General features: G+C 35.4%; 1 long non-coding RNA gene across 2 annotated transcripts in view; it reads right to left on the reverse strand.

Annotated features, from left to right (window-relative positions):
• The window catches only part of LOC135969367 (uncharacterized), a 70,037-nt gene that overhangs the window by 39,588 nt on the left and 3,645 nt on the right, over positions 1–26,804 (reverse strand). The window contains exons 2-3 of one of the 2 annotated variants that reach the window (XR_010584566.2): positions 21,878–21,986; positions 20,435–21,282 (exon numbers count right to left, since the gene is read on the reverse strand). The exons of the other annotated variant lie outside the window; for it this stretch is intronic. This is a non-coding gene — a long non-coding RNA (uncharacterized lncRNA). Of the gene's footprint in view, positions 1–20,434; positions 21,283–21,877; positions 21,987–26,804 lie in introns of those variants that run through there. 2 annotated transcript variants of the gene reach the window in all.

Consider the following 26,804-nt stretch of genomic DNA (forward strand, 5'->3'; position numbering starts at 1 on the left):
TATAGAATCAGCATGGTGTCAAAGTGTATTGGCTTACCAGGTTTATGCACAGGTTATCATAAACCAGAGATTTATTATGGGAAGAAAGTAATATCCAAACAACTGTACATGGCTTGAGTGCTTTCCCCCTTTTATTGTGTGCTTGATAAATCATTATGCCAGTGAAGATAAAGTAAAATTTACGTGTCCCTCAAGTGTTGTTGTCTGTAGTAAATAATGCTGATTGAACTATGCATCAAAAAATGAAAGTTTATAACCTCATGGAATACATGCAACTTTGTCTGAATGAAAAAGGGAAGGTTATAAATCATTGATAACCACATTGTGAAATAAAATATGCAAGACCTCCCTTGCATTAGATGGAGTTCTGTCCTATTTATTTGCTTGATTGTATTTTGGCAACTATAATCTTTATGGCATAGCTGGTAAGGCAAATCATGAGGAAGTCAACTCCAAATGTATATTAAGGATTCATTTTAGTCACCTCTACTTCTCTCCTACTTGGGGAGGGGGACTCATAAATATGGCCCACCCATACATTGAATTGCTTAGTGAGCCATAGATTTAAGCTGAGAAAAGGAAAAGCCAACTCATATATTATTAAATTCCATAAAATCTATTAAATCAGCTAAGGAAGACAATAATAGGAAATGAGTTTAAGAAAAACTGAGGTTTTGGTTTTGATTTCACTTGAGGAAGAAAATATAAATGCAAGAGCTGTTTTTGCTGGAAATGTTTCCATGTTATATAAATATATAGAATAAAAAGCTAATTACAAAGAAAGATAATGCATTTTAATCTTTAATCATCTTCTTGATTTTAATAGGCCCAAATATGAATACTTAGACAACAGGCATTCATTAGGAGGTAAATATCAAATACCTGCTTTGTACGAAAATAAATGAAAAATGAAAAAAAAAAAAAACTGCTGAAGATATGTAGGGTAAAATGGTAGATGAGACACAATCCCAAGTTTCAAGGAATATGCAATCAAGTTAGGGAGCAAGGGAATAAGGCAGTATATCTAAAACAAGGCAGAAGACAAGTGTTGCAGAGAGCTACAAACACTGCTATATGAACTATCAAATTCACTTGTGGAATCTGGTTAGAATTTTGAAAGAACTGACTGTTACTGGGCCTTGAAAATAAGATAGAATTTTAACAGATGACAGTTGGGGTGGGAGAAGATCATTACAGTTGGAAGATATATCAAAAGAAAACTAAACATGGGACATGAAGGGAATTTTTTTTTAGAGTAAGAAATTTTCCAATAAGCACATATTCCAAGCTACATTAGACTTCCAGGACTAGGTCGTGGTTCAAGGTCGTGAATGCCAGGATAACAAATCAATAAACAGTTAACTTAAAGAGTAGGAGATCGGTCACATGGAACATGACTGACAGAACTGAAAAGGAAGCCTGCCTAACATTTCTGTATTCCCCTTGGGCTTTCAGAAGTCCTTCTTGATCCCAGCTCTCTAACAAGTAGGTCAAGGGGATCAGATGCCATAAAAAACTTAAGCAGGTTCATTGTTCACTTGAGTGAAACTCCAGCATACAGTCTGTAGGAAGTAATGAGAACCTCCTTACTCCAATTATCATTATTCTCCCCATGTGAAAAAGCTTTCTTCCTCCTTGCCCAGAGCCTGTATTTCTGATGTAGTTTCCAACAGTGCCAAACAGCAAGGCATAATTCCATTACTCCTGGAACTATTCTTACATATTTATCCCTGCTGATATTTGTGATCTGAAAAAGGTAGTTTGAATACAGATGAGCCTATATGATATGAATATAGGTTTTCTTTGTTTTGCATCATTTGACTCAACTAAATTCTAACCAGAATAACAAAACTCCCTTTTTAAAGTGTACTCAAACGTGGATTTGGTCTAGTTATGATGTGGCTTGGCTCATGTTGCTCATAAACATATGTAAACTGTTAATTATCTCACGCCTTCCTAAATCCCTGGCTTGTTAGAATAATCTAGTGAGATAGGATATACAAGAATTTTGTAAAATGTAAAATTCACCAGTATTAGGCTTGCTAGAGCAAATAAATAAATAAATAAATAAATAAATAATTGGTTTGTAGATTCAGTGGCAAGATTACTGTAGGTTTTAATAAGGTACATTCAGTGTGAAAATTCCAAATAAGAAGACATGTAAAATTGTTATCTGTTTGCATATGATTTCAGTTTTTCCATGTAAATAAATGTGTGTGGTTTGCCCAAGTTCACACAACTAATTACGTATAGAACTGGGATCTGACTTTCTTTACACCAATTCATCAGATCACTTTTCCCTACCATAAAAATCTTACCTGGTTGATAATACAAAACACTGCTATTTTTCTTGCTTCATCTAGGCTCAAGCTCCATACTTACTAGGTACCAAAATACCAGGGTAACTAGGTCATCCAAAAAATGGTCTTTATAGCAAAATCATATGTAAGTCTTCAAAATTTCAAAATGTATTTTAAACATTACTTACTGAATCATCTTGCACTTAACATGTACCATTCTGTTTGCAGTTCATAGCACTTTATTTTCCCTGAATGTTTTACAGAACTTTATAGAGCTTTACAAAACTTCCATCATCTTGAGTGCAATATTCTTAGGGACCAGTGATATTTGTTACTGGGTGAAATTCAATTGTCTACATTTTATTTGATTTTGCTAAGATAACCTCACACTGAGAATCACATGAATCTTGTTATTTTTAATATTATTCAGAGGAAAACTTGTTTTTGTTTTTTGTTTTTTTTGCAAATGTGTTTTTTTTTTTAAATAAAAATAGCAAAATTCCATTTTGGACTATCCCTCCAGTGGTTATTTTCTTAGTTTCAATTGACTGCAGTATGCTTTCTGTATCACTTCCCAATTTTTATCTGTAAGATTAAAATGGTTGCTGTCACTTTAAAAGTGAATGCACCACTAGGGAATACAAAACTTTCTTTAACTATTAAGCTATCAAATCCATAATACCATTAAGTAATTAGGTTGGTAATGATCATGCATAAATACATTATAATGATTTTATAATATAGTTGTATTTCACATTTATGAAAAATATATATTGGGATAACTAGAAATATGCAAATAGACAGAAATATATATTTATGTCTAGTAAATATAAAATAATACTATGGAAAAGTATCTCCATATGTACCACATCATACATCAAAAAATTTGATATGATAAATATCAAAATAATGAATCTAAAACTATTTCCTAGAAAAATGTAATAAGTAAAATGCTCATATTTTTGAGGCAAAAATCTAAAATCATATTTTAATACAAAAAGTACACACACACACACACACACACACACACACACACACAAATTACCTATGCCCACAGTTCACTCATTCTATTATTGTTTTATTTTTCAGTGATCTATCAGGGGCCTTTATAGATTCTGAATACAAGTCTTCGGTATTGGGAATATTATCCAGCTTTGTGGCTTGCATTTTCACCCTCTTAATGTTATGTTTGATGAACAGTTCTCAATTTGATGAGCTCCAATTTATCAATCTTATTTTGGTTGAGCTTTTGGCACCTTAAGAAATATTTTCCTCTCCTACGTTATGTGTTTGTCTAGAATGGTACTGTCCACTAGTCACATGAAACTACAGAGCACTTGAAATATGGCTAGTCCAAAGTGAGATGCATGCCAAGTGCAAAATATACACTGAATTGAGAAGACTTAGTATGAAATAATGTGAAATATCTCAAATAACTGTATATTCATGAAATGTGTTTACATTGCTTACCCTTTCATTTTGTCTCTCTTTTCTATGCTTTTATTTACCATATTAATCATAGTTATTTTAAATTCTCTGGCTTCTGACTCTAATATCTGTTTCATTTGTGGGCATCCAAGGTTTGTGTTATTTCTTTTTTCTTGCTTTTGAGACAGGGTTTCACTATTGTTGCCCAGGCTGGAGTGCAATAGCGCCATCTCCACTCACTGCAACCTTCGCCTCCTGGGGTCAAGTGATTCTCCTGCCTCAGCCTGCAGAGTAGCTGGGATTACAGGCATGTGACACCACACCTGGCTAATTTTGTATTTTCAGTAGAGATGGGGTCTTGCCATGTTGGTCAGGCTGGTCTCGAACTCCTGACCTCAGGTGATCCACCCGCCTCAGCCTCCCAAAGTGCTGGGATTATAGGCATGAGCCACCATGCCCAGCCTGTGTTATTTCTTGATACTCACATTTACATCTCTCTTTTCATGTATAACAATTAAATTTTATGCCATGTATTATATATAAGTGAATCACAGAGACTTATGTTATCTTCCACCAACTAATAGTTCAACTCTCCTCTATTAAGCAGCGAGGAGAGGGGTGGTCATTTAATCTACCAAAGGATTGAGCTGGGTCAGGATTAGGCTGCAATTTTAGTAAGACTTAGTCCAACACTGGTATGTCTCTGTTCCTCAGGTGTGGTGGTGCTTTTGTTTGTGAACCTGGTGTGTCTCTATCTTCTCAGCTCTAAAATGACAAGATTGCCTTTATAGATTGGAGCTTAGCCCTTTATGTCCTACCCTATGTGGTCTTCAAAATATGCAAACATTTCATTTAAGGAAAGTCCTAAGTACTAAGACACAACAGATTTTACTCTGCTTTTCTGTGGCCCCAGCCACCGAGAACTCAGAAAACATCTTGCAGAGATAACTGGTCCTAAGTTTGGTCCTCCTTTAGCTTTTCATTCATCAAGCCAGCCTCTTACTGGTTTATATTTTCCATGATAAATCCTCTTCATGGACCAAGACTTATACTTAGTGCAAATTGAGAAACAGCAAATTTTCACAGGTAAAAATAGTTGGTTATCGTTAGTTTTCACATGAATGTCTTCTCTCATTGGGAGTTGTGGTAGGTAGAATTTTAAGATGACCTCCAAGCTCTCCTACCCTTGGTACACATGCCTTGCCTATCTCCAGGCTCTTAATTATGAAGGATTTTACTCCTGGGACTAGGCTGATATGGTTTGGCTCTATGTTCCCACTCAAATCTCATCTCAAATTGTAAACCCCATGTATGAGGGGAGGGGCCTGGTGAGAGGTGATTGAATTATGGGGGCAGACTTCCCCCTTGCTATTCTCGTGATAGTGAGTGAGTTCTCATGAAATCTGGTAGTTTGAAAGTGTGTGCTACTTCCCCTTCACTCTCTTTCTCCTGCCATGTAAAATGTGCCTTGCTTCTCCTTTGCCTTCTGTCATGACAGTAAGTTTCCTAAGGCCTCCCAGCTATGCAGAACTGTGAGTCAATTAATCTTCTTTTTTTAATAAATTACTCTAAGGTAGTTCTTTATAGCAGTGTGAAAATGAACTAATACACAGGTTATGTTATATGGCATGGTTAACTTTGAGAAAGGGAGATTACCCAGGTGGGCCTTATGTAATCTCATGAGTCCTTTAAAAACACAGAGTTTTCCCTGGCTGGCTGCAGAAGGGAAAGTCAGAAACAAGTACTTGGCCACACTTGGAAAACAGTAAAAACCCATGTTGTAAACAGACAACAGAGAGGTACGCCTCAAGGAGGTGAAAGTGGTTTCCAGCCAACAGCTACGGAAAAACTAGGACCTGCATTCTACAAACACAAGAAAATTAATTCTCAGAACAGCCAATGAGACTGTTAAAGCATTCCAAGCTACAGATGAGAAGTACAGCCCCAGTTGACAATCTGATTTTAATCTTAAAAGACCCCAAGCAAAGAACTTTGCCATGCTGGGCACAGACTTCTGAACTATAAAACTATGACTTATTAATGGGTGTTGTTTCAAACCACTAAGGATAAGACAGTAATTTGTTACACAGCAATAGTAAACTATTTTTACTTATTTAGTAAACTACTTTTATTTAATCTTCCTTATTCAGTTCCTTAATACCTTAAATATATAAATACATATAATTTATATATTTAGTGTACCTGATTTTTCTCTAGCTACTTACTACATTTTATGCAATAGAAGTCTAACTGCTTGATTTTAAAGTTTATAAATATGAGGTTGAAGATAATCACTCACTCATACACAATTCACCAAATATCTCACTTCTAAACTACAGAACATGAAAAACTATGCAAAATGCTTAGCATATTTCGTATAGGTTTTTTCCACCCTTATATAAATATAGATTGGTAAGTGAATAAATGATGAAAAATTGATGGACAGGAAATTTAACAGAAAAGAAAAATTTGGGAAATGATCATATAGGTTAATTAATGGATTTAATTTACAAATTAATAGATACTTTTTATCTATTAGGATACAAAGCAAATGATGAACTACTGTCCTAAGCCAACCACCTCAAGGTGTATATATATATATATATGTGTGTGTTATATGGGAATTTAAAGTCATGAATAGAAATATTTGCCTGTTTGAGTAAATATAAAACTACTATATATAATTTTTTGGAACTAGACATTTAACAGATATATAATTAGGTTTCCGAGTTTCATCTGTGATGATATAAATAGCAGTGCTATCACAAAACTGAACCTCCTGGCTTCTTACCATTAATACCACATTGATGTAAAATAGATACCAAATAGCAGTAAAAGTCATTCCCGCAGTATATTGCTCTGTCAAGAAAATTTCGACTGCTTACATGAAAATGACACAAAATCTTTTACCAATTGATTTTTTAAAGTGGTACTTCAATGAATAATTGTCACGACTATATTAAAAATATCTGTGACTGTTCTATATTATTCACTGCATGAACCTGAGATTTTGTTGTTGTTGACAATGCTAAAAATGACATACCTACCTCTGTGATAGGGAAGGGGCAAATATTAACTATTTTTAAAGAGAATTATTTTGTGTAAACAACTCTTAGATTTATCAAGCTCAGAAAAGTAGTCCGTCAGCGAACAGTATCTGTTGAGTTCTTACCGTGTGGTGAGCAGTCGCTAGTGCTGGGGATTCTGAAACTGATATGCATTCACATAGTCCTTATCCCAGAGAAGGTTTCGGTATGTGGTTGCTAACAGGCAACAAATTATTACAAATAGCATATATAGCTAAAGGAAATTCAAGGCGTAATGAAGACCTATAGTAAAGTAACATAACTGAGTCTGAGGGTTCAAGCCAGACTTTCCTGAGAAAGCAAAGTTGAATCTGAAATTTAAAGGATAAAATGGTATTATCCATGCAAAGAGGGGTGGTACAACCATGCCAGGCAGAGGGAATAGCAAAATAAAATCTTGGTGATCTTGATGTAGGGAATGAGGGTGACACCCTCAAAGAACTGTGAGAAGTTCAGTGTTGAGAGTAAGCAGGGCCCAAGTCTTGCAGAATCTTGTAATCCCGTAAGTACCATTATCATGTGCTCCCCCATCCAGTGCTACTCAAAGTGTTGTCACAGAACAGCTCTGGATCCTGAAACACTGATAACCAATATAAAATGAAATAAGTTCAGTCATGTGATGAAGGTTGTAGGAATCTCTTATAGCAATTTGACCCACTGATTTTAGGTCCATTGAATTTAATGACAATTAGACTTCGTATTTTGCATATCTTTGTTTTTCTCTATCATTTTCTCTAGTAAATTTTTTGGTATTTATCAAATTATCTGTCAACAACGCATGATTTTTAAAAAATGATCTTGTATCATAATCACTTGAAAAACATTACCCTAAAGTACCCTGATTCATTCTAGGTGATGTTGACACTGGAAATAAGCTGGATAGACAAATTGTAGGTTGATAATGGTCAGTGGGAATGAAATTTCTTCTCTATAAGGTGCTCTGAAATGTTTAAGACACTTTCCAGTTTATAAAATGCAAATGTATTTTTGATCCTCACACAAACTTTGTGAGGTTGCTAGATACATATGTGATTGAAGGTCACCTAGTAAATAAATGACAAATTCTTCCACCTTGGTTTGTTGATGACCAACCTTAGGGGCTCATGTAGAAGACCTGTGGTAGTCTGCTCACATTCACATGGTTTTCATTTCCATTCATCTAAACTCTTCAAGACATGCTAACGAGCTGAAATTATGTGACTTGGATGCATCTTTCCTTCTTCAAGTTGTGCATTGTCAGGGTACTAAAGATCTCAAATGTGCTATGGGGCCTCACTTCAGGAAAGGGAGAAGTAGAAAACTAAATAATCAGCACCCAGATAAAATTGACAGCATAAATTTGTCTTCTCCTCCCTCTGGGGCAAAAATTCTGCAATCTTTGATTTATAGACAAAAGCCATGTCCTTTGTCAAAAACCAAGAGATCTAATTGTTAGCTATTTTAATACAGCACGCCAATTATATTTCATATCTCCAAGAATGGGAAATTGTGGGATTTTCATTCATCTTCATCTGTACAGAAGCCCTGATGTAAATCTTTTACACATTGCTTAACAACCACAGAAATATATTTTGTTTGGGAAATCCCTACAATACCTGAACTTCATCCCACAGATAATACTGCATCTCCCTGGCATTTTGTTTACAAGAATGAAAGAAAACAAGCCAATTCAGTAACACAGAAAAATTACAATCCACGGAAAAAAGAAAAATAAGTGGAACAGGATCCTCGTGAGATTTCAATTTGATTAACCAATGTTTAGGATGTATAAATGCTAGTAAACTTAGAGTCCAAGCCCAATAATTTCTAAAGTTAGGAGTGCCTGCTTCTGAAGAAACTACACAACACCTAGATCTTATTGCAGTTGCTAAGAAGTCATTCAGTAGAGTCTGGTAGAGATGGGTTCTTCTCCTCGATCTACCACATGTTAGACATTCAATCTTGGGAAAATTAATAGGTTTCTCTGAAACAGGAATAATAACAGCATCAACCTGATATATAAATGAGGTCATGCATATAAGGCACTTATTCTACCTAATCTAACAAACAGAGTATAACCACATTGTTGCTGTGGTTACTAGTATCTATTGCTTCAGTAACTTGTCACATATTTTTGTGATAAAGGCGTGTTTTAACATTTTTATCTCTCCAAAATCAAGATACTTCTTACAGCCAATGGCACAACATAGTTTTTCTGGAAACGTTTTCCATTTTAATATTACATAAAATGACATATTACAACCCATGGTGTTATTATCATTTCTTAGAAACCACATAAAACTCATTTTAGGCTACAAGGAGACAACTAGAACCATTCTGTAGAATATTATTAACAAAACTTTAGTTACTTAAAACTTTCATGCAGTGGCAATGTTTGTTAGAATTCACAGCTTAACTTTTTTTTTTTTTCCAGGAGAAAATAGAATTTTTTTTTTTTAGATGGAGTCTTGCTCTGTCACCCAGGCTGGAGTGCAGTGGCGTGATCTTGGCTCACTGCAACCTCCAACTCCTGGGTTCAAGTGTTTCTCATGCCTCAGCCTCCCAAGTAGCTGGGACTACAGGTGCCCACCACCACAGCTGGCTAATTTTTGCATTTTTAGTAGAGATGGGGTTTCACCATGTTGGCCAGGCTGGTCTCAAACTCCAGACCTTGTGATCTGCCCACCTCGGCCTCCCAAAGTGCTGGGATTACAGGTGTGAACCACCGTGCCTGCCTGGTTTTTTTTTTTTTTTTAAGTTCTGGGATACATGTGCAGAACGTGCAGGTTTGTTACATAGGTATACATGTGCCATAGTGGTTTGTTGCACCCACCCACCCCTCATCTAGGTTTTAAGCCCTGCATGCATTAGGTATTTGTCCTAATGCACTCCCTCCCCTTGCCCCCACCCCCCTGACAGGCCCCAGTGTGTGATGTTTCCCTCCCTGTGTCCATGTGTTCCCATTGTTCAACTGCCACTTATGAGTAAGAACTAACACAGCTTAACTTTCATATGCTACTTCTACTCTATATTGAGGAGACAAGGGTTTATTTTCTTATCATGAATTAAACAGAGTTTGGCAAGTATTTAATGAGTTGTGTTGCTGGATGCTATAAGAACTACAAAACATAGGCCAGACTTTCCACCTTTAATGAACTTCTTAAAGGAGGCGTATGTCTACATGTAACATATAAAATAGTTTTATACTTACAATAGGCACTGAATCAAGATTTGCCAAAATTAACCAAAGAGAGTAAATGAAATTACATATATAGATAGACTCTTTTGGAAAAATTTAAACACAGGCTCTGTATGCTCTAAAGGGTGACAGAATTTTAAAGCTTGAAGAGATATTAGAAATCAGCCACTTTCTGAAGGCAAGTCATAAGTCATCTGGTCTAGCTGCCACACTTTAAGACAGAGATCCTGAGCTCAGATAATTTAGTGAGATTTGCAATGTCCTCTGACTGGGAACTGACAGATCCAGAGAGAAAAATCCATCTTCTGACTCAGGATCCAGAATAAATATGTAATTTCCTGAGTAGCTGAGCAGAGCACAGTGGATATTAGTGTCATATGTATATTAGGTGCCATGCTAGAGGAGGTAGAAGGAAAGGTAGTCTTTACCTATGTGGCCATGTCTAACTAAAATTAAAGGGAGGTAGGCTGCTGTAGCTTACAACTGTAATCCCAGTGCTTTGGGAGGCTGAGGTGAGATCACTTGAGGCTAAGAGTTCAAGACCAACCTTGGCAACATAGGAAGACTCCATCTCTGGGAAAAAAAAAAAAAAATCTTAGCTAGGTGTGGTGGCATATGCCTGTAATCCCAGTTACTTGAGAGGCTAAGGCAGGAGAATCCCCCAACCCCAGGAGTTTGAGGCTGCAGTGAGCTATGATCATACTATTGCACTCCAGCCTGAATGACAGAGTGAGATCCTAAAATAATTTATTTTTTCTATTTATTAAATTAAAAGGAGTTTCATTGCCACATGGAAAAATAAAAAAGTAGTCAATGGAGAAAAATTAGGAGTTGGCCACAGAATTCTGGCTGAAAGTAAAACAGGAGTGAATGTCATTAGGTTAAAGCATTTGAAAATGCTGATTTTGCATGATTTTACAATAGCAAAGATTTGGAACCAACTCAAATGCCTATCAATGATAGACTGGATGAAGAAAATGTGGCACATATATACCATGGAATACCATGCAGCCATAAAAAAGAATGAGTCCATGTCCTTTGCAGGGACATGGGTGAAGCTGGAAACCATAATCCTCAGCAAACTAACACAGGAACAGAAAACCAAACACCACATGTTCTCACTCATAAGTAGGAGTTGAACAATGAGAACACATGGACACAGGGAGTGGAACATCACATACTGGGGTCTGTCGGGGGGTGGGAGGAAAGGAGAGGGAGAGCATTAGGACAAATACCTAATCCATGCAGAGCTTAAAACCAAGATGATGGGTTGACAGATACAGGAAACGACCATGGTACATCTATACCTATGTAACAAACCTGCAGGTTCAGCACATATATCTTAGAACTTAAAGTAATTTTTTTAAATGCTGATTTTACATGCAAAAAATGCCTGAATATTGATGATTTCATATAGTGAAACCTAATACATTTTTGCATACAGAAAAGAGTCAAGAAAACAAAATGCATTTGTTAGCACCTCATTCCTCATCTGACCCCGTTTTCCTTTTAGTTTTGTTTGGGGTCTCTGTAGCAAGGGCAGTTAGGGACAGAACCTTAAGGAAGTGTCTGCATGAATTCCTATGTAAATTACATAGAGGAGTAGAGCCCAGACTGTCAGCCCAAGATAACAACGTGAGTTACAGAGTATCTGCATGGAACCCAACAACAGAAGGACACTCTCAGCATAGACTAAGAGGTCAACTTGTATGAGCACTGGCAGCACCAAGTGGCCTTGAACAGAGAATATTTTTAAATGGGAAACAGAAACAGTAGATGAATCAAAATAAATGCTAGGAGTTCCCAAAATACTTACTGGGGACGTGCAAGAGGTAGAGTGAGTGTCGTTCAAGAACATGAGGGAGCAGGAGACATTGCATTGGGAATATTACTGTCATCACTAACATACCCTTACCTACAATATTGGAATATATTCAGATTTTCTCAGTCTAACTTCTCTTTCTCTGTCTCTCTCTCTCACACACACACGTATGCGCGCACACACACACACTCCTACTCATACGATATGTTGCCAGTGGTTCTTTTTCAATGGTGGCAATATAGGTTTCAGACTTTTGCTTGTCAGTCTTTTCTGTATTTTATATAGTAATACAAAGTACTTTTAAACTATGCAAATCAAGAGGTTTTAAAGAGTTTTATCCATGATTACAGCATATTTTATGCTAATTTTTAAAATACAAAAGTCATATGTTAAAGACAACCTTAACATCAGAATTTCTGTTTAGATCTAAGTGCCACTGTATCCTGATAATACTAAACACAGTGAGGATATTCCACCTGCCTAGTACATTTATGATTTTATTACTGATATACATTCTCCATGCTAATCTGCAGGAAGCATTATTACTGCTGTATTTTATAAATAATGCCCTTATTTGTGGTAATGCTTAGCTGAAATGTAAGAACTTGCAAAATATTTTAGTTTTTAAATTTTTCTTCTTCTTAAACGCTGCTTTTGGTGCTTTATAAAGGTCACAACTACATTTTAATATTCACTACATGTAAATATGGGAAAGTGCGAGACAGCCAATTAGATATGTTCTGTTTTATTTACAGAGTGCTTGCAGCTCTAGTTTACTTGCTATATCAACACCTTGTCAGATAAATTATGAAAGTTTATTCATTCATTCAACAAATATATATAGTGAGCACCTACTATGAGCAATGAATAATGGCCTTTACTGGAAACAAAATTTACATTTAAAGGTAATTCTAGCTGCATAGAACCGTAAGAAGCCATATAATGTGCTAGTTAAAAGCATAGAACTCATGTAAGTTTACCTAGTTCCAAATATTAATTTCATGATTTACAGGTGATTTGTGAACTTAGAAGAATTGCATAATCTCTGTCTCAGGTAGTTATCAGTAAAATAAGGATAATAATATTATCTACATGGTTGGGGTGTTATGGGCAATGAATGAGATCAATTATGTGTCACATATAGAAAAAGCTATGTTTTTAGTGTTTGGTTTCCCTGATACACTAAAATTTTTGTTGAAATTATTAATAGACCTATCGTTTTCTCCAGAAGAAATATTGGTGATTGGATAAATGGATTTAGAAAGTCATGACATTTCAGAGCTGGAAGAGGATTTATTGATTACCTAACAACACATCATTGTACAAGTAAGACCACAAAAGCACAGAGATACAAACTCAAGTAGTTGGTAAGTTTTCAAGCTTGATTAAATCCCACTTTTAGGGCTGGGTGCAGTGGCTCACACCTGTAATCCCAGCACTTTGGGATGCCGAGGCAGATGGATCGCTTGAGGCCAGGAGTTCGAGACCAGCCTGGCCAATATGGCGAAACCCTGTCTCTACTAAAAATACAAGAATTAGCCAGGTGTGGTGGAGCACACTTGTAATCCCAGCTACTTGGAAAGTTGAGATGGGAGAATCACTTGAACCCAAGAGGTGGAGGTTGCAGTGAGCCAAGATCATGCCACTGCGCTCCAGACTGGGTGACCAAGTGAGACCTCATCTCAAAAAAAAAAAAAAAAAAAAAAAAATCAAGTCCCACCTTTATGACTTCCTGACCAGCATTCTTAAAATAGATGCCAATTGCATGTCTGCTCGTTCATTCTACAAATATTTATTAAACAGCACTTCCCATGGCAAGCACTGTTGCTAAATACAAATGACACTTGGATAAATCAGATGGGTTACTTATCCTCTAAAGGTTCACAGTCTATTGGGGTGCACATGTAAATGCAATAGTGTTATGTGTGCTCTGATAAAATACGAATTGGTGGTAGTATAATGTGGAAGTGGTAGTACAATGAAGACAGTGAACAAATCTAAAAATTGTAGAAAGGCTTACACGAGATATAACTCTTGATTGTGGATGTGGACTAAGTACTCAGACAGAGGTCTATGTGTTTAAGTTATTAGACAGGAAGGGGGAAGGATTCATTAAAAGAAAAATATAAAAGACAGTGAGTGACCAAATGGTGAAAGACTTTGTATGTTGATATGGTTTGGCTGTGTCTCCACCCTAATCTCACCTTTAATTGTAATAATCTCCATGTGTCAAGGGCGGGACCAGCTGGATATGATGGAATCATGGGGGCACTTTCCCCCATACTGTTCTAGTGGTGGTGAATAAGTCTCATGAGATCTGATGGTTTTATAACTCCATTAAAAAGTGGGCAAAGGATGTGAACAGACAGTTCTCGAAAGAAGACATACACGTGGCCAACAAACATATGAAAAAAGCTCAACATCACTCATTAGAGAAATGCAAATCAGAACCACAGTGAGATACTATTTCACAACAGTCAGAATGGCTATTACTATAAAGTCAAAAAATAAAATATACTGGCGAGGTTGTGGAGAAAAAGGAATGTTTTTACATTGTTGGTGGGAGTGTAAATAGTTCAACCATTGTGGAAGACAGTGTGGTGATTCCTCAAAGACCTAGAGACAGAAATACCATTCGACCCAGCAATCCCATTACTGGGCATATACCCAAAGGAATATAAATCATTCTATTATAAAGACACATGCAGGTGTATATTCACTGCTGCATTTACAATAACAGACTTGGAATTAACCTAAATGCCCATCACTGACAGACTGGATAAAGAAAATGTGGCACATACAAACCATGGAATACTATGCAGCCATAAAAAAGAATGAGATCATGTCCTTTGTAGGGACATGGATGGAGCTGGAGGCCATTATCCTTAGCAAACCAATGCAGGAACAGAAAACTAAGTACCATGTGTTCTCACTTCCAAGTGGGAGCTACAGCATGAGAACACATGGACACATAGAGGGGAACACCACCCACTGGGGTCAGTTGGAGGGCAGAGGGTGGAGGGTGGGAGGACGGAGAGGATCAGGAAAGATAATTAACAGATGCTAGACTTAATACCTGGGTGATGAAATAATCTGTACAGCGAACCACCATGAGAAACGTTTACCTAAGTAACAAACCTGCACATCCTGCACATGTACCTCTGAACTTAAAACAAAAGTTAGAAAATTTTAACGGTATCCTAAAGGCATCAAGCATGGCAGAAAAAAAGAAATAAGTTTATAAAAATAAGAAAATAAGAATAGGTTATCATTATCCAAGGTCTCTCTACAATTTAAGGGGCTAGGTCTGCAGAGTGTTATGGGTGAAAGGTTGTAATTGACAAATTCTATACTTAAAGATATTATCCATAAAGTTTGAAGGCAAAAACAAATCTTAAATGTACAAAAGTTCAGGAAATAAACTAGATGAGATTCCTGAAAAAAATCACTGAAGGGCAAATTTCAAGTAATCTAAAACATAATTCAAAATAAAGACCTCACAAATAAAGACACAGCAGCAAAATATAAAAGATAAAGAAGTTAATTAAAGCAAGTTAAGCAGAAAATTACATGTAAGTGACTTCTGTAAATATGGATATAAAATAGCTCTTTTCTTAAGGAAATTATAAAATATTATATTTGCATATAATAAAATAATCAAATACATATATAAAGTGGACCCCACATCATACCAAAAAAAAAAAAAAATGGTAGTTCAACCACACTGGGGTAGAAGGGAGAAGGGAATCATTCTGACACTGATGGAGATATATAATTAGTAGAATTAAAAACAGGCTTTGTACTGTCTAAGGATGGCAAGACCAACCACTGAATAGACAGACTTTCTAAAGCAGAATTGATTGCTTATTATCATAAAGAAGAACACTGACAGTCAAATACCGTCTTTCCAAGCAGAAAAGAATTCTAATCATACATAGGGTTTTTGGAAAGCATGACATTCAGAGATTGGTGGGTTTTCAGAAGTATAAGGAGTTGACATCATCAGTGAAAATATGGTTAACTTGGGTGAGAATGCCTTTGATTGCTTGACCCTCCAAAGGCATATATATTGGAGTGAATCTGTTTCTGACTGGCTAACTTTTGGTAGCAAGAATCTGTCACTGATAGTTTGTCACTGATGGGCTATAAATGTTATGGATCAACTGAACAGCTTTAAAACTGATTTTGCCAAAGCGGGCGGATCACCTGAGGTTGGGAGTTCGAGACCAGCCGGGCCAACATTGTGAACCCCTGTCTCTACTAAAAATGCAAAAAATTAGCCAGGCATGGTGGTGCATGCCTATAATTACAGCTACTCGGGAGGCTGAGGCAGGAAAATTGTTTGACCCCAGGAGGCAGAAGTTGCAGTAAGCCGAGATCATGCCACTGCACTCCAGCCTGGGCACCAAAGACTCTATCTCAAAATATAATGACAATAAATTAAATTAAACTAAAATTAAACTGATTTTGATGCTCCCTGTAGCAAGACTACCAAAGATTCCATCTTTTCCTAAAGTTTGTGGGAACTTTCCATTTTCAATAACTACCAAATTACCAAAGTGGGGGAAAAAACAAATTAAATTGAAAATCTAAGAAATTGAAAATGTTAAGAAACTGTATAAACAGAAAATATAAAATAAGATGACAGATCAAATATTTTTGTTACTTTCATTGGTAATGTTATTAACATTCTTATTAAAGAAAATGATTCTGATCAGCAGGGGAACTCCAATTCTCGAAATGGCAGAAACGATTGTGCTGGATTAATTCTGTGACCATTAACATGCTTAATTTCCCCACAAGATATTAAAATAAACTGCCTAAAGCTACTGACAAGACAACAAAAACAGGCAAAACTGTAGGGGACACAGTTCTTGAGAGAAAGAATGCCTCGTTTAAACAGCTTTTCCCTGAAAGAGATTTCCTAGTTTCCTGCAACAGAATAAGATTAGAGTCCAAACAGAAAGCAGCTTTACTGAGCTGAAGAGACAGAAGTCAGAGTTTACGGTAACCAGAATATCTGGAAATCGGAGAAAGCTCCTGAAAAGAAGGGCACACATAGGAATAACCTTAAATTCTGCATATAAGTCCCTCAAATGCTTGGACAATATTAAATAACATGCATTCAGAGGAAAAATTCAAGAAACCTAGAAGGAAGCAGTAAGTAGTTAGGAGGCAGAGATTTTAGCAGTTGTCTGATGCTAAGAAGACAGTTTAGAAGTCAAGTTCTGTCAAGTTAGTATAGCTTGGTGAACACACTGGGCTTCCCTTAACATCACAGCAGGGCCTTGTCTTACAAATGAGCCCAGGACTAAGAACTGTACACCTTATGGTTAAGAATAAAGCTAAAATATAACCATTATAAATAACCCTAAAACCAAGCCTCTGTAGAATCAGAGTGATCTGTCTGTGATTTAATTGCCTGCCTGCAAAAATAAAACTTGTATCTTTTAGGCAAGTAAGATCCAGAGGCTCAATGTCCAATATGCAATAAAAATTACTACACATACAAAGCATGAGAAAAATATGGCCTGTAATCTGGAGAAAAATTTTGTCAGTAGAAGCAGATCAACAGATATCCCTGATGTAGAGTGGCTATTATAAATAGGTTTAATTTTTTACAAGAGAATAGGACAGAATTTATAAAACGGTAAGAAACAACATTAGAGAAATGATGCTATCAAAAGCCAGATAATATTCTAGGTTTTAAAAAAAATATTTAAAAAATGTATTAGATGAACTTGGTCTACATAAAGAAGAAAGAATTAGTAAACTTTAAGTTATTAGGAATTAAACCCAGAAAGATTGAAGGAAAATGAACGGGACCTGTGAAATGTAGGATAATATCAAACAAACTAACGTATGTATGATTGGAGTAGCGGAGGAAGAGGTAAGAAAGAATGACACAGAAAAACATATCTGAAGACATAATGACTGCACATTACCCAAATTCAGTGAAAAACACAAATTTAAAGTTTCAAGAAATTAAGCAAATCCCAAGTATGGGAAATAGAAAGGAAAACAAATGAAAGCTCATCAAAAGTGAAAATGCTGAACACCAACGTTAAGGAGAAAAATGTTAAAAGAAGCCAGCAATAAAAGAAATGTTACATATTATTTTGTTCCTATTGGAACACGGTCAAAAATAATGGTTGTCTTTTCATCAGAAACAAAAGAGTCAGAAAGACAATACAATAAGATCTTTAAACGGCTGACAGAAATTTTAAAATGTCAACCTACAGCTCTGTATGTAGCAAAAAAATAACCTTCAACAAAAGGTGAAATGAATATATTGTAAGATGAATAAAACCCGGGAGAATTTTCACCAACATGAAAGAAACACTAGGAAAAATTTAAGCTGAAAAAATAATGGTATCAGATTAAAAAATCATGTCTATAGAAGAAGTAAATAGCACCAGAAATACATATATGCAGAAATTTAAATGACTAATTATTTTTCTTATTTTGACATTATATATATATATATAATATGAGATTCTGGGATTTTGTAACATGTAGAAGTAATATATGTATAACAATAATAGCACAAAGAAGGGGTAATAAATAATCATATATAATCATATAAAATCATTCAATTGCGTATAAAGTCATATAATCCTAATTCATGGCAGCCTTTCATAAGCTAAGCCATATCCCCCAAAATAACATGCATAGTTAAAAAAACATTTGAGGCTGGGTGTGGTGACTCACAGCTGTAATCCCAGCATTTTGTGAGGCCAAGGCAGGTGGATCACTTGAGGTAAGGAGTTAGAGGCCAACCTGGTCAATATGGCAAAACCCTGACTCTACTAAAAATACAAAAATTAGCTGGGCATGGTGGTGCATGCCTGTAATCCCAGCTACCCAAGAGTCTGAGGCAGGAGAATCACTTGAACCTGGGAGGCAGAGGTTGCAGTAAGTCAAGATCACACCACCGCACTCTAGCCTGGGCTATAGAGTGAGATTTGAAAAAATAAAATATAATCATAAAAATACTCAATACATCCAAAGGCAGGAAATAACAAAGAACAAATGGGACAAATAGAAAAACATACTGTTCTTCAAAATTGCACTTAATATAACTGGACAAAACATTCTTATCAAAACACAGAAATTGTCACACTGGGTAGAAATAGGAGGACCTATCTATAAGCTATTTACAAGATATGCAATTTAAATATATGGAGACAAAAATGTTGGAAGTAAAACAATGAAAGAGTATATACCATGAAAACATTAAGAAAACAAGTGAGCATGGTGTGGTGTGATGGCTCACTCCTGTAATCTCAGTGCTTTGGGAGGCTGCACTGGAAGGACTGTTTGAGGTCCACAGTTCAAGATCAGCCTGGGCAACATAGTAAGACCCATTCTTTACAAAAAATACAAAAAGTTAGCCATGCATGGTGGCACATGCCTCTAGTACCAGCTACTTGTGAGGCTGAGGCAAGAAGATTATTTGAGCCTGGAAGTTCAAGTTTCCAGTGAGTTATGACTGGGCCACTGCACTCTAGCCTAGTTGACAAAGCAAGACCCTGCCTCTTCAAAAAAAAAAAAAAAAGAACAAGAAAAATAAATAAAAAATATGGTGTGGTTTTATTCACACAAGAAAATGTCAACGTCAGGACAAGAAATTTTTTGAGAAAAAGAAAATCTTTTCATAATGATAAAAGGTTAAATTTAGTAAGAAGGCATAACAATTTGAAATGCACATGCAATTCAAAAAGGAAATTCTAAATGTGTTATGCAAACTGGTAGAACTAGAGGGAGACATAATGAACAAACCCATAATTACATACAGAAATTTTCATGCTATTTTTTACTGATAAAACAAGAAGACAATAAAATAAGAATAGAAAACATTTAAACAATATTATGAACCAGTGGCCACATTGGTATTTATATAACTCATAGACAAGAAATGACATTTGAAGGTCTTGGGTGTGAGACTTTACAAGGTCTATAACAAAGACAAGGTACTAAAAATACAGTGAGTAGAACTGAAAAGTTACAGAGGTGTGAATATGATGGTATGTTCAGAGAACCTCAAATGTACAGTTCATAATACTAGAGATAAATCTGGAAAAGTAGGTAAAGATCTCCATAGAATTTGGCACTAAAGAACTTTTGGCAATTTTTAAGGAAGGAGAGGGTCATGATCAGATCCCCTTTAGGAAAGTATAGAGGAAGGAAATATGGGACTATTTAAAAAAAAAAAAACATCATAATACATAGTCCAAATATGGATAATTTACCAAGATGTGAAAAGACCACAGATAGAGCCATGAAATAAGTATCAATACATTTCACATGATGACATAATACAGTCTGTTCTCTAATGACAACACAAATAAATTAAATAATGAAGATATATATATTCTAAATATTTGGCATTTAATTTCCAAATTAAATATTTCAATACTTCTAAATGTCCATTAGATCAAATATTACAAGGAAAATTAAACTTTTTAAAAAGATATAAATAAACTAATAAGGTACTCAGTATCACACGTCTTAATGTATGACTTAATAGAAACTGGATTCTCATATTGTTTCTTCATTCAATTCATTGTGACAAGTTGTGTTGGTTGAGATAGCTGAATAAAACAGTCTCACACGGATATATAGTTGGAAGAGGAAGGTGTTTTTTTGTTATTCCCAGTCGCCAAGTTTATGGTAATTTGCAGCAGCGGCCCTCAGAAAAAGAGACATACCAATAAACTTTTCACATTCTGTTACATTAAAATCCATTGGTCTATCTTGAAATTTGAATAGATATTTCATTCAAGCATGATTTTGTAACATCATTCATTGTTTATGTGCAAAACATTGGTTAAGTTATTCAGAGATTCCAATGTTGACATATTTCATTGTGTAATATCAAAAGCCACATATATTATCAACACCAATCTTATCAAATACATCTTTAAATATTGAGAAGTTGGTGGTTACAAGATTTTCAAAATTCAAATATTTGCCTGAAAGTTCAGCTTTTATCCCTGATAACACATACTGTCAGTTGTTTTCCTTGAAGTGACTGACACACTTAATTTTTGAAAAATGTCTAAAAAATACCCAATCTGAATAACCACAGATAGTCTTTCTTTTTAAGTAAAAAATGTTGTTCCACGGAAAATGCAGCCAAGTTCATTTACAATTTAAGTGTTCTATTTGTCAGGATAGCCATTGTACTTCAGAATGCACCTGTAGTGATTTATGTGGACTGCCCATTTTTACAAAAAGAATATTAAAATTGAGTGTACCCAAGGGTTGAAATTCAAATTAGCAATTTTTACTGTTTCATCAGGACATTTTTATATGATGCTGTTATGTTTATTTTTTTTCTTCCTTTTGTTTTTCACTGTGAGTACACAGCAGTGAAGAAAACAATAACTATTAGTGCAGTTTGTTGCCGCTGCTTCGATTATGCCAAAATGCCAGCCGATTTATTTTTATCCACCATTGCTTTTGCTGCATCCACGCAAATGTGCACATGAAGGAAAAGACAAATAACACCTTAGCATTATTATAAAAATACTTCTGGTCTTTTTAACCCCCAAAAGTGTTTCAGGAGTGCTTCCCACCTCCCAGGAGTACATGTGTTCCACTTCAATAATGATGTAAAGCAAGTGGTTCCATTGCAAATGGGATTTAAGATGGTAGAATCACTTTGGAAAACTATGAGGCTTTTCTTTTTCTCTCTTGGTTTTTTTTTGTTTTTTTTTTTTTTTTTTTTTTTTTTTTTTTTTTTTGAGATGGAGTCTCACTCTGTTGCCCAGGCTAGAGTGCGGTGGTGCATTCTTGAGTCACTGCAAGCTCTGCCTCCCGGGTTCACACCATTCTCCTGCCTCAGTCTCCCGAGTAGCTGGGACTACAGGCGCCGGCTACCACGCCCGGCTAATTTTTTGTATTTTTAGTAGAGAAGGGGTTGCACTATGTTAGCAAAGATGATCTCAATCTCCTAACCTCATGATCTGCCTGCCTCGTCCTCCCAAAGTGCTGGGATTACAGGCGTGAGCAACCACGCCCAGCCTATGTGGCATTTTTATAAACTTTACCTACCTACCTTAGGAATCAGCAATTCTACTCTGAGTAATATATCCAAGAGAAATGAGGGAATATGTCCATAAAAGATTTGTCCATGGATATTCATAATAGCTTCTTATCCATTATAACTGAAAATTAAAAGCAAATAATGTCCAGCATCAGGTAAACATGCTTAAAATTACGTTATATCTGTACAATACAATGCTTCTCAAAAATCAATACAGTGAATTACTGATAAAAGTGACAAAATAAGTGAATCTTCAAAACATTAATTTGAGGGAAATGAGCCAGGCCACAAATAGATATGTTAGGGTAAGGTTATGTTTATGTAAAAGTCAAGTACAGAAAGACTTGACCTATGGTTATGAAATGAGAAGAGAGGTTCTTCTAGGAAGTGGGTTGACTGGGAAAGGACATGAGACAGAAGTTTCTGTGGAAAAGAAATGTACTCTAGCTTGATGGGTGTATTGATTATACACCAAACTCACCAAACAGTACACTTAAGAAGCAAGTATTGCACTGTATATACGTCATACTTCAATACAGTTCTTAATTTTAACTATTAATTATTTATTTTTATAGTCTGGAATAAATAAATACACACATATACACTATATATGTACCAACTACATGCTATCAACAAGACACATGGAACAAAGTGATCTGGAGAGACTAGAAGGAAAAAGATGGACAAATAGAGACAATAAAAAGACAGTAAAGCAAAGATTCTAATAATAATATCAAAGGAGAGTTCAAGATAAGCTTTTCAGTCGATAAAGTTGCTCTCTGTTGTGAAACACACAATTAACAACAAACATAAAACTGTGGTGAGATTTTTTTAGGCACTTGATAACCTAATATGTAAATATATAAATTAAACATTTAGATATAAAGTCAGAAATAATTTCCTAAAAGTTTTTAACATAACCTTTCAGGCTTTGACAAATGAAATAAATGGAAATAGAATATAATTAATATACGTGTGTATATATATGTAGTTACTATATAAATATATATACTAAAAGCACAAACCATAGCATATGAAATGTAGAAATAGTAGCAAATCTTTAAGCATTTAACTGAGGATTTAAATATTTTAAAATGCATACTTAGAAATTTAAAGTTAGATAGCCAGAAACATAAATTTAATTGAACATTTTAAACGTAGTCTTTGATAGAACAAGTAAACAAAAAATGGGCCTGAGTAATATATTAATAGGGTGTATTTTATGTGTAACTGTATTTCAAATCCTAAATCCTATATAAGTATTGCTCCTTCTATTCAAGGGCCAATGGAACATTTAAAATGATTGCTCATATATCAAGCCATAAAGAAAACACCAATAAATTTCTAAAAGTAGAAATAAATCCATCCTCATTTGCTGCAATTTACTACTATACAACAACAACCTAATAACAAAAGTAGTATTTGTTTTGTTTTGTTTTTTGCGACGGAGTGTCAATCTGTCGCCCAGGCTGGAGTGCTATGGTGCAATCTCGGCTCACTGCAACCTCTGCCTCCTAGATTCAAGCAATTCTCCTGCCTCAGTCTCCCAGCTATGTGAGTAGCTGGGACTACAGGCACATGCCACCACGCCCGGCTGATTTTTGTATTTTTAGTAGAGATGGGGTTTCACCATATTGGTCAGGCTGCTCTTTAACTCCTGACCTCAGGCAATCCACCTGCCTCAGCTTCCCAAAGTGCTGGGATTACAGGCATCAGCCACCGAGCCCAGCCATAATATCTTGATTTATTTTAAGATATAGACCTTCAAAGTAATTGTCAAAATAAAAAAACATGCTCCTATTCTTGTTCGTTGCAGTTACTGCACAGCACAAAACATGAATTTTGAAAAACATATCTAAGAAACAAAAAGGATTCAATTTAAGAAGGAAAAATAGACGTTTATCACTGGGATTAAAATGATGTATCTTACTTCCTTTAAGTTGAAACTTTGCTTTGTCCAAAAGTTGATTGTACTATTAGTGAAAAACGTATTTTTTTTACAGACCAAAGTAACAAGGGAACTTAGTTAAAATGATTAGACTTTGAATAACATAAAAGAAATTACAAATAACTGTGTAAGGAGAGGGAATTTGTGCTGGTGTTTTGAACACTGGGAAGTGTAACCTTACAAGTGCACTACTGAGCAGCTTATGGAGAGAGTTAGAAAATTCTCTTCCAGGCCGGGCACGGTGGCTCACGTCTGTAATCCCAGCACTGTGGGAGGCTAAGGCAGGCAGATCACGAGGTCAGGAGATCGAGATCATCCTGGCTAACACAGCGAAACCCCGTCTCTACTAAAAATTCAAAAAATTAGCCGGGCATGGTGGCGGGTGCCTGTAGTCCCAGCTACTCGGGAAGCTGAGGCAGTAGAATGGCATGAACCCAGGAAGCGGAGCTTGCGGTGAGCCGAGATGGAGCCATCGCACTGCACTCCAGCCTGGGTGACAGAGTGAGACTCCGTCTCAAAAAAAAAAAAAAAAGAAAAAAAAAAAAGAAAAAAGAAAATTCTCTCTCTTCCAACCCTATCCTCCCACCCCACCCTCCTCCCCGCTCCCCATGTATAAATATATGAGGGAGCCAGATAGGGGAGGGGGAGGAGGAAATCTCATCTCAGTCTAATTTATAAGTATTTGAATGATTTAAAGCTCTGCTTTAGACGTCTATCAGCAAATGACAGGCTCCCTGGCCCTTCCATTGTTTGTCGATGAGTCCGCAGTAAAAAAGGCTAGCGTGGTATCTATGAAAACAAACTACTGCAGTATACACAAAAGAAGCTTGACCTGAAAAATCACAGAAAGAAAGCCCCCTGATAATGATTTACCAAAGGAACAGAAGTAGTATTAGACAAAAATGGCATCTTTTTTTGGCTCTAGATAGAGTCTTTTTGGATTCTATGAAAAAAAAAAATAGCAGAAAGGATTTTCAGAAAACAGAATGAGATGAAATGTTAAGTAATAGGGGAAAGTTTTCAGGGAAAGAGTCTACACAATATAGAATCTGAATTGGAAGCTGAACAAAATGAAATTAACGTTGTGGAAAATAAAATTAGCAATTTGGAGAATCCTCTTGAAAAGATCCACCAGAATGCAGACAATTTAGATAAAGAGATTTAAAACAACTATTCATTAAAAATAAAAGAGAAAGAATTCTAAGTACCGATTGTAAACCAAAAGGTATCTGAGACAGGTCTCAATCAATTTAGAACGTTTATTTTACTAAGGTCAAGGACACGCCCATGCCACAGCCTCAGGAGGTCCTGGCAACATGTACCTCTTAAAAGTATAAGAGATATACCTGGTTCTCAAGGAGGATAAAAAAGAATAACATTTGAAAAAAGTTATTAAATGATAATTGATAGATGATACCAATAAAGAAAATCTGCATGTCCTAAGACCCTAAATCACAGATAAAGATGAATCCATTTACAAAGAGAATCCCTCAATAAACAGCAGCAAAACGTTTGAATTGTATTTTTGCCTTGGTTTTTAAACTTCACATTTAAAAGTATTTAAAACTTAAAGTTCACAAGAATAATAAAATTAATTGCCATATACACCTCTCAGCAATTGTTACCTTTTACACTATTACTATAGGCTGTGTTTTCTCTCTCTCTCCCCTCTTCCTCCAAAATTAAGGTCATTCATTTTCTTACATAACCAAAGTGAAATGATCAAATTCAGAAAATTTAACATTGCTAATACTAATTATAAAATTTTTATTTAATTTCACCAATTGTCCTTAATAGGATTTCTTTGACCCATTTATGACCTAATCTAGGATCATGCATGGTATTTCATTGTCATGGTTCTTTAGGCTTTAATCTGGAATAGGTTCTCATTCTTTTTTGAAAAATTTCGCATCATTGACATTTGAAGAGTACAGGTCTGTTGTTTTGTAGAATGTTCCTCAATTTGACTTTGTCTGGTGGTTTCCTCATGATCAGTGTCAGGCTATGCACTTTTGACAGGAATACTGTAAATGATGTATGTTCTTCTCAGTGTGTCACATCAAGAAGTAAATATTATCAATTTTTCCCATTACTACTAATGTTAACTTTGATCTTTTGGTTAGATCCAAGGTAGAGTCTGCCAGATTTCTCAGTTGTAAAGTTACCATTTTGCCTTTGTGATTTATAAGTAATCTGTGCATAGATATTTGAGACTGTATACATACACTCTTCTTGATTTAAATTCATTAAAATTCACTCACTGGTTTGGGCATCTATTGATAAGTGTTGTCTGCAATAATTGTTACTATGATGGCTGCAAAATAGTGATTCACAATTTTATCATTGCTTCCACATTTACTGGTTGTCATTCTACTGTAGGAAATAGGTCCTCTACACCTCCATTTACTTTGTTTACTTATTTATGTATTTATCAGCAGTTTCACAGATCATTTTAATTTAAAAGATGATCATCCATTATTCTTATTTTGATGTTCACATTGTCCTAGCTTAGGCCAGTGGGAGCTACCTCTTTGCTGTTTGACTACTTGCATTTTAAAAATTTTATGCATACCTTCCTGCCAAAGTTGTGACATTTTTAATATGAAGAAGTTTTTAATTTTGAGAAAATCTAATTCATTTTTTTTCTTTTGTGGTTTTAATTTCTGTGTCCTGAGACACATTTGCCTACGCACAGGTCACAAAGATTTTCTCCTATATTTTTTTATCTTAAAATTTTATAGTTTTTATATTTCAGTCTATAATATATCTGAAATTAATCTTTGTGTTTTGTGTAAAGTAAGGTCTAGGTATATTGTTTTCCCAAGGGATAGCTAGTTTTCCTAACACTATTTGTTAAGATTATTCATTTTCCTATTGAATTTTTGACCAAAAAATCAAATGGACACTTAAGTGTGTTTCTAGTTTTTAGCCCTTCATTTTATTACTTTAATCTATTTACTAATTCTATGCTAGTAAAATAATAATTTGATT

This window comes from Macaca fascicularis, chromosome 2, assembly GCF_037993035.2.
Source record: "Macaca fascicularis isolate 582-1 chromosome 2, T2T-MFA8v1.1".
Classification (NCBI taxonomy): Eukaryota; Metazoa; Chordata; class Mammalia; order Primates; family Cercopithecidae; genus Macaca; species Macaca fascicularis.